The sequence below is a fragment of the Parasteatoda tepidariorum genome, chromosome 3, assembly GCF_982258835.1.
Source record: "Parasteatoda tepidariorum strain Cologne lab strain chromosome 3, Ptep-v5.0, whole genome shotgun sequence".
In the NCBI taxonomy this organism is placed as follows: Eukaryota; Metazoa; Arthropoda; class Arachnida; order Araneae; family Theridiidae; genus Parasteatoda; species Parasteatoda tepidariorum.
In genome coordinates, this window is record NC_141757.1 from 112,261,446 (window position 1) to 112,277,074 (window position 15,629).

Sequence of the window (15,629 nt, forward strand, 5' to 3'; positions counted from 1 at the left end):
CCCAAGACACTCTGTGGCTGTGAGTGACACAAATTGCCCACTTGACTTTTAGCATTATACATAATGACCGGGCAATGTAATAATTGCAACATAAATTATAATTTTGTCATATTCTTTTGGGCACTTTTTAAATTGCCCGGGCATTATAAACAATGCCCAATTATTTACATTGCCCGTGACATACACACTCTATAACAAAAAAATCGACGCACCAAGAAGGAGTTGTCCGATAGAAACTAAAATTAGCGGATAGGAAGACAATGTACAGATTAGTAAATGATTAAAATTTCAGAACAATTGAATAATTTATTGCAGAGTTGCAGTAACAAGTTCAATAAGGTGTTGACCCGCCTCTAGCCTGGATACAAGCTGCCACACGGCGTGGCATAGACTCATAAAGCTCCCGGATGGTCTCTCTCGGTATTTCCTGCCAAATTCTATCCAATTGTCGAACGAGGTCATCAACATTCCGTGTCAGATGCAATCGTCATTCCATCATATCCCAGACATGCTCGATGGGAGAGAGATCTGGTGATCTGGCAGGCCAAGGGAGAGTTTGACAAGCTTGCAGACAGTTCATAGCAACACGTGTCGTATGTTGTCTGGCATTGTCCAGCTGAAAAACCAGCCCAGGGCACTGCAAACGGAACGGTAGCAAAGCAGGTCTTAGGATATCGTCGACATACCGCTGTGCAGTAAGTGTACCTCTAATGACGACCAAAGGGGTCCGGTTGTCAAAGGAAATGGCACCCTAAACCATAATGCCTTGTTGAGGGCTGGTGTGGCACGCAATAGTGACGGCAGGATCCCCCCTCTGCCCTGTGCATTTCAGGACACAGTTGGGAGCGGGACTCATCGCTAAAGACTATACGTCCCCAGTCGGCATCATTCCGGCCTGATCGAGCCAAGCACTACTATAATCTGGCGTGGCAGTGTGCTGCCGTGAGTGGCAGGTGGCGTAACGGTCACCGCGAGCGTAGATTTCTCTCTTCGTAGATTTCGCAAACGTCTGTGAATGGTCATGGTGGACACTGGTGTTTGGGTTGAACGTTTGATGGTTGATAGAGATGAAGAAGGCGCTGTGACAGCTGCTCGGACAATCACTCTGTCCTCACGCTCTGTTGTAGCCCTAGGTCAACCGCTACCATCCTGACGCTGAACTCTGCCATTTTCCACCCATCCTTGTCAGCATCCTTGAATCGCCGCATCGCTTCGATTCAATTGACGAGCGATTCTTCAATTTGTCCAACCGGCCTCTTTCAATCCAATGATTCGACCTCTGTCAAACTCTGAAAGTTGTTCGTAATAAGCGTGAATCCTGCAGCGATGCATTTTTTTAAATTTTTGAAAGGTAATCCGAATCGCAATCAAACCGAAAGTTTTAACTACCGTTGAAGAACTGCTCCTTATTACGTCTCCTGGATGCGTAGTTCCGATTCGCCAGAGATCAAACTATTCGTTCATTGGACACCAAATTTCAATCATTTGCATATCTGTTCAAAACATTCATGCATACGAAATTTCAAAGCTATCGGATGATTGCTTCTTGGTGCGTCGATTTTTTTGTTATAGAGTGTATACTCGTATTTATATATATTGTTCATCATGTATAGTCCGCAAAAAAAACGAAAAAAAAAACGAATCACCCTGAATAACTTTCGTTCTAATGATCGGATTTTCACGAACTAAGTGTCAATCTTAAAGGTTTCAGGGGTGACCTCAAATATGCTAATTAATTAGTGCTAACTTTTAATTAAGTTACGAAATCAGACACAAAAACGTACTTTTTTTGAATAAACATATATTTTTTTTACACATCTGGAATCACATTACACACTTAAATTGAGGGGGGGGGGCAGACAAAATTTTAAAGAAATTGGGTGGTAAATTTGGTCGCAATAAAGGTTTATATATTTGGCGATAGTCCAGAAAACCGCCAAAAAAAGTCGCCTGCGCTAATGAATATTTTAAGATAACCCATTGACTAATTCAAAAGAGGAATGCTTAATTTTACTAGGTTGCTAGGCAACCAATCCCTGACTGTAAAAAAATTGAAATAATGTTTTGTGATTTCTCGGAGAGGCTTAATTAATTGTTAATAGAAAATATCTTGTAGTTTCGGGGCAATAGAAAATTTTCAAGCTGATTTCTATCCAAAAAGCAAAAAAAAAATTTTTAAATCCTCTTTGAAAAGAAAATTTTAATCGATTTATAAATTATTTATAATTTTTTAAGTTTTTAGAATTTAATTACATGAACTTTTTATCTCATATTATTTAGATTATGCTGCTTTTGCTATATTTATTCGAGGATCTCATACTAAAATCAAATTAACATAACTTTTTATAGCTATATACAAAATTTTAGGGATAATCATTTTTACAGCTTTAATCGAGTCTTCTAGGCAAGAAAGTTTGAAGAAAAAAAAGTGCTGTCAAATTAAATGTAGATAGTATAGTAGTTCTGATGCACATTAACAAGGTTTTCCATAATTAACGATATTTCTTTTTTCTATAACTCAAGGAATTGCTGAATGTTTAGTGGCATTTTAAAAACATTGAAATATGTTATGTTTAAGAATAAGATATTGAAATAATATGTTGCATATTGCATGATTCATTGTTTAAAAAATCGCTTCATTCTGCTAGTTATTTATTTTACATGGTTTTCTTTGGATAAAGTTGATTAGCAAATACCATCCTCATGTTTCGATACATTCTGAAACTTACGTCAGCAAATTCACCATAAAATGTCACACAGCATATTCTTCAATTACGATAAGCTACATTTACCACCAAGTACTGCTACTATGATTATTTTCGTTTTCTTATATATATCTGATACTCTCTTTTTAAACAGAGCTCGTAAGATCCTTAAGATACTGAAATGGGGGCACAAAAACTTAAAAGTTAAAATATTTAATTTCATTAACTCAAAGTATCTGGTCTCGAAAATTTAATTTTTAAGTCAAATATAACTTTTACAATATTGATGCTCTTACGTTTTTAAAGACCACATGAATCCTGTTAAAGTATTAAAATGCATACGTTTACTTTAACGAGTGTAATATCCTTATCAAAATAATGATCAAGACCCAAATTTAAAACAGTATAATTGACGATAAAAACTCAACTGGCTTTTATCGTATATTTCAATATCTTATTCTTAAACATAACATATTTCAATGTTTTTAAAATGCCACTAAGCATTCAGCAATTCCACGAGTTATAGAATAAAGAAATATCGTAAATTATAGAAAACCCAGAGAATGTGCATTAGAATATGAAGAGGGAAGTAAAAGTCGATATGTTTCGAGCGTTCAAATATAATCACCCATTTTCAAGACTTGTCAGGCTTGAATAACTTCAGAAAAGAATTCAAAAGAGTAAAAGAATTACTGAGATATTACAGAATTCTTTGAGATATTACAGAATCAGTCCCTGCAAAATATTTCATTGGAAAAAACGATTCTTGAAATAAAATGATGACCGCAGCAACATTTTACAAATATATTACAAATGATTCTACCCATGGCTAATTAAAAATGCTATTAAATTCCCTATTACCTAGGTATAAATCTCATATCAATTTGAAACTGAGCAAGTTTTGTTCATCAAAACAAATTTTCTGGTTTAGTTTTCTGCCTAATTCATGGAAATCTCCCTTTAGATCTTGAAAACAAAAGAATTGTAAAACAATATGTCTAGAAAATGTTGCATAAAATTTTTAAATAAGTATTTGAGGCCTCAACTGAAGAAGTTAAAATGCTTTTATGAAATGCGATATTTTTCCATTCGATGTAGAAAATGTTGTCTTTAACAAATGCATGCAAAACAGACTCCGAGATTTAATGAGCAAGACAGCTTATCAACAAAACACATGCTTCGAGAGTTACGATGCACTATTTCTTCAAAAGCTTGAGAAGGAAATCTCACAAGTTATGTTGCAAATTTTTAAAGAAACATTGACAGAAAAGTTTAATCTCCCAATTATCCAATAGCCTGCGCTTTTCTCAATATTGAAGAATTTATTTTAAAAAGAACATTTGGTTAATCAAATTTTGGCACTGAAGCTGATACAACTAGCATTGATAATGAAAGTTTCTTGAAAACTGATTTTGAGATAAGTCCCCTTGAGGCATTGTTAATTGCAGAAACAATTGGTTCCATAAGTAAATGGTAAGTACTGCTGAAGACCCACTAGATATAAGTCAATGAGAGATGGATTTTACTCAAACCTCGAAACTCTTTTTTCTCATTTATTATCCAGGGAGGAGTTCTAGAAATGGTACTGGAAAATCAAAAGAAATTTCGAAAATACATTTACATAGGCCAAAAATTTGGAAAAAAGAGGAATGTTAAATCAAAAGAAGAAGAAATAAATTACTTTTTTGCATTAACTTCAGAAAAAGAACGAAAATTTAAAGAGATTGAAAGAGCTGATAAAAAGTTAATGCAGAAAGTATGACAAAGAGAAAAAAAATACTTAAAAAGATAAAAAAAAGCTTCAAAAAATATGGGGATAAGAGTAAACAAAAAAATAAACATTCATAATTTAGAATAGACTATTAAACTGTGAGAAAAAAAATTATTATTTTTTTTTTTAAATTATGTATTCAAACATATTTTACTTTCCTCTTCATGACAGAAAAAAAAGTAACATTTTCCACGTTAATTGTGGTTGTATGTTGTAATTCCAAGTAAAATCTTGTTTTTAGACACTTGTGTGGCCTATGGATTCCTAACGAGCATCAAACATTCTCAAAATTAAGTGTTCATTCACTGGAAAATTTAGTGTTTATTCACTGGTAAGAACTGTTCCTTCACTTGGTTATCTTACTACTTATTATTTAAACCACCAAAAGCTTAAAACAATATTATGTAAGTTATCTATTTTTTTTACATAATTCTCATTTAGTAATAAATATGTCGACTCCTTAATTTAGCTAAAATAAAAAATTTTGAAATGTTTATGATTTTTTTTAAAGGGCAATCTAAGCGTAAATGTTGCTTCATTGGTCAGTTTACCCTATAAGATGTTGGGAAATTTGTGATGTGAGACATGCTTAAAAATGTTGACTTCGTATTTTTATTAGTATTTATGAAATATATTGTCAAGAAATTGATAAAAATATTATTCTAAATCTATGCATACGTATGTATATTATTGAAATTGTATCAGTTTTTGAGAAACAAAATAAAAAAATTAAAAATAATCACATTAAATAAGCACAATCTGATGTAAAATCATATTTTATCAGATGCACGCTTTTATAAACCTAGGCATTCGTTGAATTCGTTGAATATAGTGTTGTTTGAAAGAAATAAAAATAAAAAGATTAGCAAACGATTATTAGGGGAAAAAATATGAATGAAATTTTACGCTGCGCGTGCGAAGTCAAGTTCCTCGCAAGTTTATCACATTTTAATATTAATCGCGTCATTTAATCATTTCTTTATTGTCGCTAAATTACTCTTTTAAAAATAATTAATTTTAATTTTTCTCAGCTTCTAACAAATAAAAACAGTTGAAACTTTTGATTTTTCAATTGAAAAATATGTAGATTAGTATGGCATAAAAAATTCATGCCTTATAATTCAAACTTTTTCATCCTCAATTTAATTAAACAATAAAAAATTATTAATAATTATTAAAAATTATTTTTTTCATGAAATTATCTTTGGGTAAATGAGTTTTATGAGTGGGTGCAATTTTCTTTGAATTGCTTCATTAGTTTTAAAAATATGACTATAAACGTAAAAAGTGAAATTAAATCTTAATAGTGAAATAAAGACTGGTTTTAAATCACCAAAAATAAAAGAAATTTCAATAAACAGGAAAATTTTGAAAACAAAAAAATTTCGAGTTCACATTATTTTATATTAAGTTATGTTTTTTAATTAAATTAATGTTTTTAACTAAAATTAAAATATTTTAAAGAGGTCTTACACTGATAAAATAAAATAGAACAAACTTATTATAAAACATCTGGAAAATAAGTGCATTTTGATTGCTATTTTGCACAAGCAAGCAGGAAAAAAGCTTTTAGTAAGGGATAAATTAAGGTCGCAAAAAGGCTTTTATTTTAATTTTGCCCAAATAGACTCCAGCGCCCACATTACTCGGCGCTCTATAAATATTCACCTGTAATCTAATCTTGCCTACATTATTCAATATGTTCGATTCATCCATTTACATCACCATGTTACTATTAAAAAATATAAGTCTAGCCAAATCTATTATTTTGTAGCAAACTTTATCACCGTCCGAAGCAACGCTAATGTCACCGAATCCACTGTGTAGTGTTTAGTAGGATTAGGCAAACATATCTATTTAGTTATTTTATTTAATTTATAATATTTCAGTCTGATTCAAAATGACTTTTAATATTTTTTGTAGGGATGTTTTACATTGTAAATTTTTTGTTTTCTAAAATGTCATTTCTAATACTATTTACAAAATGCGTACATTTCTTAGGAAAGAAGAAGCAGTTGTAAATGAAAAAAAAAATGTTGGCTTTGGCTAATATTTAATTTTAAAATAAATTTAAAATAGAAGTTCAGTAAAATTTAAAATACAAGTAGAGTTTAATAAACTGAAAGTAAAAAAAAATATTGTGATAATCATACTTATATTATGCAAATTTCTTTATTGAATTATAAGTGATTTTTTTTTTTTAAATTGCTCTTTTATTAGCACTCTTTTATTTTCTCTGGGAATCTGAGCACCTTGCATTTGATAACAAACGTAACATGCGATAAAAGGAATAATAAAATTGGGAATAAAATTTGAAAATTTGTACTAAACTATCAACAAAGTCTTGGAGAAAACTCCGACCAGTAGCTGATAAGATAAATATTATTTGACTATGTATGATTTTGCATGAGGGGAATAGCATTATTGTCATTTTATTAAGAAGCAGGTAACTACAGTTTATCAATATGTGTGTTGCCAATCTTTACATTTGCATTGTAACATCAATATTAAAAAATAGATATTTTTTGCTTTATTTAATTTTTTTAAGTACTTATATTTTATAACATTTGTTAGAGTGCGATCTAAATGTATGAAAATAGATGTGCACAACTACTTTTGTTTTACACTCGGAAAAAAAATTCAGTAAAAATAACTACACTTGTTAGTAAAGACATTGGAATACGCAATTCTAAAAATTAAATTAATGGAAACGATATTTAAACTATTCATACGGCAATTTTACCGTTAGCTGTTGTTACTGTTTACCGGAAACTCTGCTTTCCAAAATTATAGTTCTTATTTCAATATACTTAGTAAAAAATACGAATCTTTGCATTCTTTGCAAGATTCGAAACTTTCGAAGATATCTTTCGAAGAATCTTTTCGAAGATTCGAATCTTTGCAAGTAAATGTAACCAAATGAATGATTCTTATGCCATAAAGTATTACGTTAAAATTACCAATATAATCTCCAGAACTATCAATCATTTCTCTATTCATTTGGTATTTTTATACTTTTGATGTCTATGCCTCTTGCCAAGAAGAAGGGTAATAATCTGTTCACTCCTCTACGGCTTATTTAAAATGTTCCGTTTGAATGATTCATTCAGATATTCAATATGTAACCCTTGTGATAATATGCAACAGTTTTCCTCTTCGTGATTTACATGTCTGATCTCCACCTTGTTCTCCCCAGTGACATTTTTGGGTGGGGGACGATATCTACCTGATAGCAGTAGCAGAAACATTTTCGAAGTGACACATAAAATGTAATTTACACTAAATCAAATTCAGAAATGGTGCAAGGATTGGAACCTTGAAATAGAGCCGGAAAAAAATCCTGCCATTGTTCTTGATTTTGAAAGCCACATCTTTTCTTTCTCCAGCTAAAACGGTCTACGAACCTAAGGCATGTTATACAATGCTGCTCTTCGTGCCGAGATGGACACTGATTACACTCCTTCTCAAAGAAGCGGTAGTTAGTAGACTAACTTCAAGACGTATATATGGCTTTCATCAAAATTTTACTTCCGACACATCTCTCTCCAATCATCTTCTCCTGCTTACCATCACTATTCAATTACAGTTGGTTTTAAATAAGTAATTTTTTAAAAACACGCTTAAAAAAATTAATATAAATAAAATAAAAATACGTGGTATCAGACAAAGTATAAATTTGGTGACGTAGACCACGCGTGCTACCACTTAATGTTCATTGAATTCATCTGACCTAGCGAATATAAAATAATTAAATATTTAAATAAGTGTAATGAACTATTTTTTGATCAAATAGAGCTATAAGCTAAAAATTATCACTGATATATCTTTAAAATATGTTAAAAGGGATTCGTTAAATTTTAAACAATGGCCAACGCTTAACCAATCAGAAAATTCCATTTCGTTTTTCGCTCATCCTATTAGAACGGTTTGCCTTGGAATGTTCTAATGTTGACAGTGACCTTCCTCGTGCTTGAAACTATATTTAAATCAAATTTTATAACTTTTGGTTACATAGTTTAGGAGTTTATAAAGGACACACAGACACACATTCATTTTTATATATATACTAGCTGTACCCTGCGTGCGTTGCAACGCTTTCAGTTTGAATTTTAATTTTGTATTTAAGTGTCTAAATGAGATTTGCGATTATGATTTGAAATGAGAATTTTATTTAATGGTGAAAAAATCAGTGATAGTCTCGGCAGTTAATTCTCTACGATATCGTTAGTGCATTTTCAGACAAACATGTATGGTGATGCTCACGCACCATGAAACCTATTTTGGATGATGATCTGAAATAAGTCTGATTAATGGCGATATCAGGTATTTCTGCTGATATGAGCTGACCAATTTGGCATGGCGTGATTTTTTTCAATAAGCAAAATCATGTGGCAATCCTCTTTTTTGCCATTCAATAGAATTTTTTCTCGTGCAAAGTGAAAACAAAATAGTATCAATTTTTATTTAGAGAAGGAACATCCAAAACACATCAGGAAAATATTTGTAAATTAACAGAAAAAAAAAAATGTATATTCTTATAAAAGTTAAAACATAATGCCCGAGAAATAGTTTTACTAAATTTAATGATATAACATGAAAGGCCTATTTAAACTTTACATTCCATAATTTTAAGAATATTATTACTTCAAAAATTAAAATGAACAAAAAGTATACATAAGCCTCATAATTTTATGAAATTTAATTTTGTAAAAAAAGTTTTTTGACAACAATTTTTTTTCAAAAAATTTCAAGTTTCAATGAAAATCATCCTTTAGAAACTAAAAAATGTAAAATAAAGAATGCGTACGAAGCAAAAAAAAAAAAAAAAAAAAAAAAAAACAATTCTTTTTTGTCGTCATTTTTTAATGCTACGAAAATTCGTCTTTGGGATTTGCCGAAAACAAAACAAGATGCAATTTCATTTTTTCAAGAGCGAAATGTTTTACCAAAAAAAACGAAAATTTACCAATTCCCATGACATGAAACTTTATCTAGCTAAACATACGTTTTGGAAATGTTAGCTCATCAGGAATCCTATTTATTAGAGTTAATATGGCGACATCATCTGGTGAACGGAAATATAGTTTGTTTTGAATATACGTTAAACTTTATATCGGCACATTTCTCACCGAAATCCGATTGACTACTTTGATCTTAAATAAAGTGTTTTATTTTATGATTTGTCGCACAAATTTTAGGTGTAGATTGGCGGCACTTAAAAACTGTCAAATCTGTAGCTGCGGTGGCGTTATTATATAAGTACCGAATTTTTATTCCGTACTTTTCAGAATCATATTACTTCAAACATTAGAATATGCATAAATACTTAATATTATACCATTTAATTTTTCAAAAAAAGTATTTTGACGACAATTTTTTTCTAAAAATCATAAACTAAAAAACGTAAAACAAAGAATTTTTAGGATAAAAAAGCGTTTCTAAAAATTCCTCATATTGAAATTAAAAAAAACTGTCATATTGTTTCTTTTTTTCATTCTTATAGTTCTTAATCAGACATAAAACCATCGTAGTAGACATCCCGTTGTAGAAATCTTATCAAAACTACAGCAATTAGTAGAATACCAGCAGTATATATTACCGTCAGGGATACATATGAATTAAGCTTCATCTGTGAATGGTGATTTTCTACGGTTTTCCTAAGCAAATATTTTATTAATCTTTTCTCCCTTTTTTTAGCACAAAGCTTTTATTATTTTATTTCTTTTAATACATATTATCAGTATTAATAAAGCATTGTCACTAATAATATGCCGATTCAAAATGAATATGCATCTTTTCTTCAATATTTTTGCTAGAATTTTGATCAGTTTTTTATGTCACTTAACAAATTGCCAACATTAATTATGCATCATTGTCATCATTGATTATACGAAGATTTCTTACTCTTCTCTTAGAAAAATAAATAGATTAACTCCATTAATTTTTGCTTTCTAGTATTTTATTTCTTTTATTTCAACATGAATATATTATTTAAATTAATTAAGCAACACTGGCATCAATAATAATGTGGCGATTTTTAACGTCTCACCTAAACAAATAAATACAACATTTCCATTAATTTTGCCTTTAAATACATAAATATTTTTTTCCATTCAATTACCGTTCATTTTAAATAAATAGTTTTTTTTAGAAAAATGCTTTAAAAGAAATATAAATCAAAAAATATGTGGTATCAGATAACTTTAAAAGTATAAATTTGGTGACTTAGCCCTCGCTTGTTACCTCATCATGTTGCTCAATAAATTTATCTGACATACCGAATATAAAATAGTTCAATATTTAAATATGTGCAAATAATCGATTTTTTTTTATCAAATAGAGTTAGACATTATCACTGATGTTATTCTTAAAATATGTGAAAAACATAATTGTCTATAGTTAAATTTACGACCACAACTAAAGTTTAACCAATCAGAAAATTCCATTTCGTTTTTCGCACATCCCCTTCGAATGGTTCGTCGTAGAATGCTCTAATATCAACAGTGACCTTCCTCGTGCTTCAAACTAACTAAATGTTAAGTTTCTTCGATTTCGTTTGGATGATTTAGGATTCTATAAAAACACACACGCACAGAGAGACAGTCATTTTAATTCACATAGATTAGGTAATGGTAAATAAAATAATTCAAAGAATTACTAGTCCCACTTTCTAATAAATTGGTAGTAAAGTAATTCAAATGCGTGTGTTCTTTGTTCGTTCTGAAAATGGTTCCTGGCACCTGGTTCTTCCACTAAGTTTTTGAATTAATATAGCTACAATAATTTTTTTTTACTTAATGTTATATGTTGTAATCTTCGGTGGCTTTACGTTAGTGAAGTAAGAAGAGCACTTTGTTTGTTATTCATACCAATAGAATAAAGATAAAATGTATTTAGCATCTCTTGGCATGATGCAATTGTTCGTGTTAAAATTTACCACTATTAACTGATTTTCTTAGGTACATATCCCTTTCGAGGGGCCATAACAGTTAATTCCTAAGTATAGGTATTAAAACTGATTGGTGCAGTTTTAATAATCACCAAATATATCAATATATTTTATACCTATATAAGTGTATTTGGTGCTTATTGCACCAAAGTTTGAGTTTGATTTGAGTTTATGCCTATGTGTCAGTGGCCGCCAACTAAAACCGAATTAATTAATTAAAAAAAAAAAAAACAGAACTTTATAAAGATTTTGGAGCAAGACCATTTCTCTGTCTGACCTTTAATTTACTGTTAAAATAATTAAAAGTAGTGATGGAAAAAGTTATTTTAATTCTTATTCATGATAATATTAATACACTATCTTAGCTGCCGCTGGAAAAAAATATGTTCTGAAACTTCGGAAAAATCGTTGTAGAATTCGTATCAAAACCAAATCGCCAATTACCATAAAACCAGTTGTGCATATTACCGTCAGCGATACATATGAATTAAGCATCAACTGTGAATGGTGATGTTTAAATGTTTTCTTAAGCGAATTTCCCATTAACCTTTCTTCCAAGGGCTTGGCTTTTTAGCACATAGCTTATTTCATATTATTTCAATTAATACACATTATCAATATTAAATAAGCATTAGTGTCTATAATAATATGCAGATCTTTTATGGTTACCCAAAGCGTTTTTCTCCTTATTTTCTCTTTTTAGAACAGAAGTTACTTTTTTTTATTTCAATTAATACATATTACCAACATAAATTAAGCCTCATTGTCGTCAATGATCGTAAGAAGACTTCTTACGGTTCTTCTAGACAAATAAATTCTTTTACTCCATTTCTTTTTTTTCCTATTACATAGCTTATTTCTTTTATTTCAACATGCATATACCTATTACCTTAATTAATTGAACATTATTGGCATAATTAAGCCTCAAATACGGCGACGAGTTTTTATGTTTCTCCTAAACGAGCTAGTACCACTGTCCCATTAAGTTTTGCTTTTGAATACATGAATATTTCTTTTTCAATTTCATTACCACTGATTTTGAATAAGCATTTTCTTAGAAACACGTTTAAAAGAATTAATATAAATTAAATAAAATCGCGTAGTATCAGGCTAAGTATAAATTTGATGACCTTAAATACGTACAATAAACTATTTTTTGTTCAAACAGAGCTACAAGCAAGCAATTACCACTGATGTTATCCTTAAAATATGTGAAAATTTAATAGCTAAATTTAAAACAATGGCTAATGCTTAACCAATCAGAAAATTCCATTTCTTCTTTTGCTTATCCCGCAAAAACGATTTGTCGCAGAATATTCTAATGATGGCAGTGAGCTTCCACGTGCTTGAAACTATCTGTAGGACAAATTTCATCGCTTTTCGGAGTCTATAAAGGACATACATACAGACATACATTAATTTATATATATATATATATATATATATATATATATATATATATATATATATATATATATATATATATATATATATATATATATAAATATCATATATATAGACATTTCTTTATCAACTATTATAAATTAATAAGAAATGCTTAACTGAAATGTTTTATTCAGAGGGATCGAATCTGTTGTTGACATCCAGATATTTCTAATTAGAAAGATGACGACAAATTTTTTCAAGATTATATTTTTTATTCGAATTTGGCAAGCTGTATTTGAAATCAAGCACGATAAAGATTGAAAATCCTTTTCCATTGCTGGCTCTTCAATGCTTGTAATTTTATTAAGTAAGTAAAATTAAATAGCTGTTTTGCAAAATTTTTATTCGTGTGTTATTTCTATTGAAATATTGTATTCTGGAATTCGTTGTTTCAACAAATTTGATGTTTTTTCCTTGAATTGAGAATAACTAAACCACAGAATATATATTTAAATGCTTGAAATGCTTAAACGGATGTCGGTAAAAAATGTAATAATAAACATCAGGAGAATAAATGTCCCTCTAAAAAATTTCGCATGAGGAAAATATGTAGCGGAATTTAAAGGAAGATGAACATAACATAGCATCTTAGTAATGAATTATGGTTTCATTATCATGATGTTTGATAGCAAATTTAGAAAAGCTATTATCTAAAATGTTATTCTACCTAAAGCGACGTTAATTTTATCAGTTTTTGTCAAATGTTTAGTTTGGTAACCTCAATTTTATTTTAGTTACTTTTTTAGTCATTTGTTTAGTTATTTTGTTAACTCTACTATTTTTTTCCTTCCCATTAAAGCTCTAAGATAACATCTGCTTACATTTAAAGTTATAAAAATACGTATTTATAAATATTCAAGTGCCTAAACAAGCCTGTACCAAAAGTTGTTGTTCGGTGAAGAAAAATTTTAGCTTGTGTCACACTAAATTAAATTTTTGCTATTTTAGCAGAACATAAAACACTAAAGGTTTTTTTTCCTAAAACTTCAACTGCTTAAGTATTTTGTGCTTAGGTTCATAATAATTTAAATCTCAATAGATTGTATAGATATTTAAATCTCTCAGTAAGATTCTATTTTATTTGTAAAATTTAGATTTTTTATTGTTTTGGCTATTTCTCATATTGTTTAAGATTTGTAATTATTATAATTTTTTTTATCGAAAAAAATTAACGTATGCTATATATGATTAGTAGTAAATACAGTAAATAACAATATGTGGGACAACTTTCATGAAAAAATAATTGAAACCGAAAAAATAATCCAAAAAAAATATTAATACTAAATTTAAGGAAAAGCAATTTTAAATGAGGGTTAAAATAATAATTGTTTTTTTAAAAAAAATGGAAGTTAAGCAATTGCTTGGCTTTTAAATTTTTAACATTTTGTTTGCATCTTTTAAGATTATTTTTTCAGCCAATACAATTGAACCATTGCGCATAATAAAACTGTTTACCTAGAAGTAAACATGTCCCTTCAATACATGTTCAAAATATGTATTTTTAATATGTATTTGTTAAAAAAAATATATGGAAATTTCATTTTTTTTTCTTCTTTATTGAACTTAAAAAAATTATAAAACAAAATAAACTTGTCAACATGAAAAATGGAGAAAGTGGCGGAAACATACACCATTTTTTAAAAAAAATAAATGCTGTTATATGTCCTGCATGTTTATAGCTGTCCCATTCATCTGGATTCAATATATTATTTTCAAACTGCCAACATATTTTTTTTTTTTGTGTAATGCATCTGCTTTATGCATTCTCTTACTTTAGTGCCAGAAGGGAAAAAAATGCTTTTTTTTTTCTTTTTGGCACAGAATTAGCTCATATTAAATTGTACCAAAGAAAAATATTTTGCTGATGTTGCCGTCAAGTGTAACTAAGTGTTCTACTTTAGGACAAGTGGCAATTTCTACTTTAAGTGGATAGCATTTTTTTCTAATTTTAAATTTTGAACACAGTGTCAATAATTACTTAAGAGAGGGAAAAAAATATGTGTATCGAATATCAAATTTCTAGTTGATACAGGAACTAATGTCAGCGTTCTTTCAAAACCTAAGTTATGTTGTAAGGCTAACTCTGCACTCAACCTATATGCTGCTAATGGTACAGAAATTCATACGTATGGAGCGAACTTACTTGATTTAGATTTGAATTTAAGACGCAAATTCCAAATGAAATTTATTTTCGCTGATATTAAGCAACCTACAATTGGTGTCGAATTTTTAACAAATTCCAATTTGGTGGTCGATGATCGACACAACTGCTTGATTGATGCAAATACAAAACTTTCGACATCCGGATTCCGAGTTCAAGACGAAGAATTCATTTTCAATTTAACTACCTTGTCTGAACCTTAGACAGAATATAAGAAAATTTTTTCGGAGTTTCCAACGTTAGCAAATTCTTGCTGTTTAGGTGAACAGAAACAAAATGTTCTGGTTTCTCACTTCATTGAGACTATAGGCCCTCCTTTATTTGCTAAACCTAGAAGATTGCGACCGGAATTTTTGGAAATGAATTTTGGAAATGAATTCTGGAAATGAATTTCAAGAAATGAATTTTAGGAAAGGAATTTAATTTAACAAAATGCATTTGATATGCGTAACCTATCTTGCCGAACATAAGGGTGACCCGGACGTGATGTGAATTCGACAACTTCAAAAGTTACTCTCACTTCGATGAATGGTATACATTGAACAATTGACATGTTATTTGCGACTGCTTCATCGTCCTCCTCGCTGTTTCTTTTTA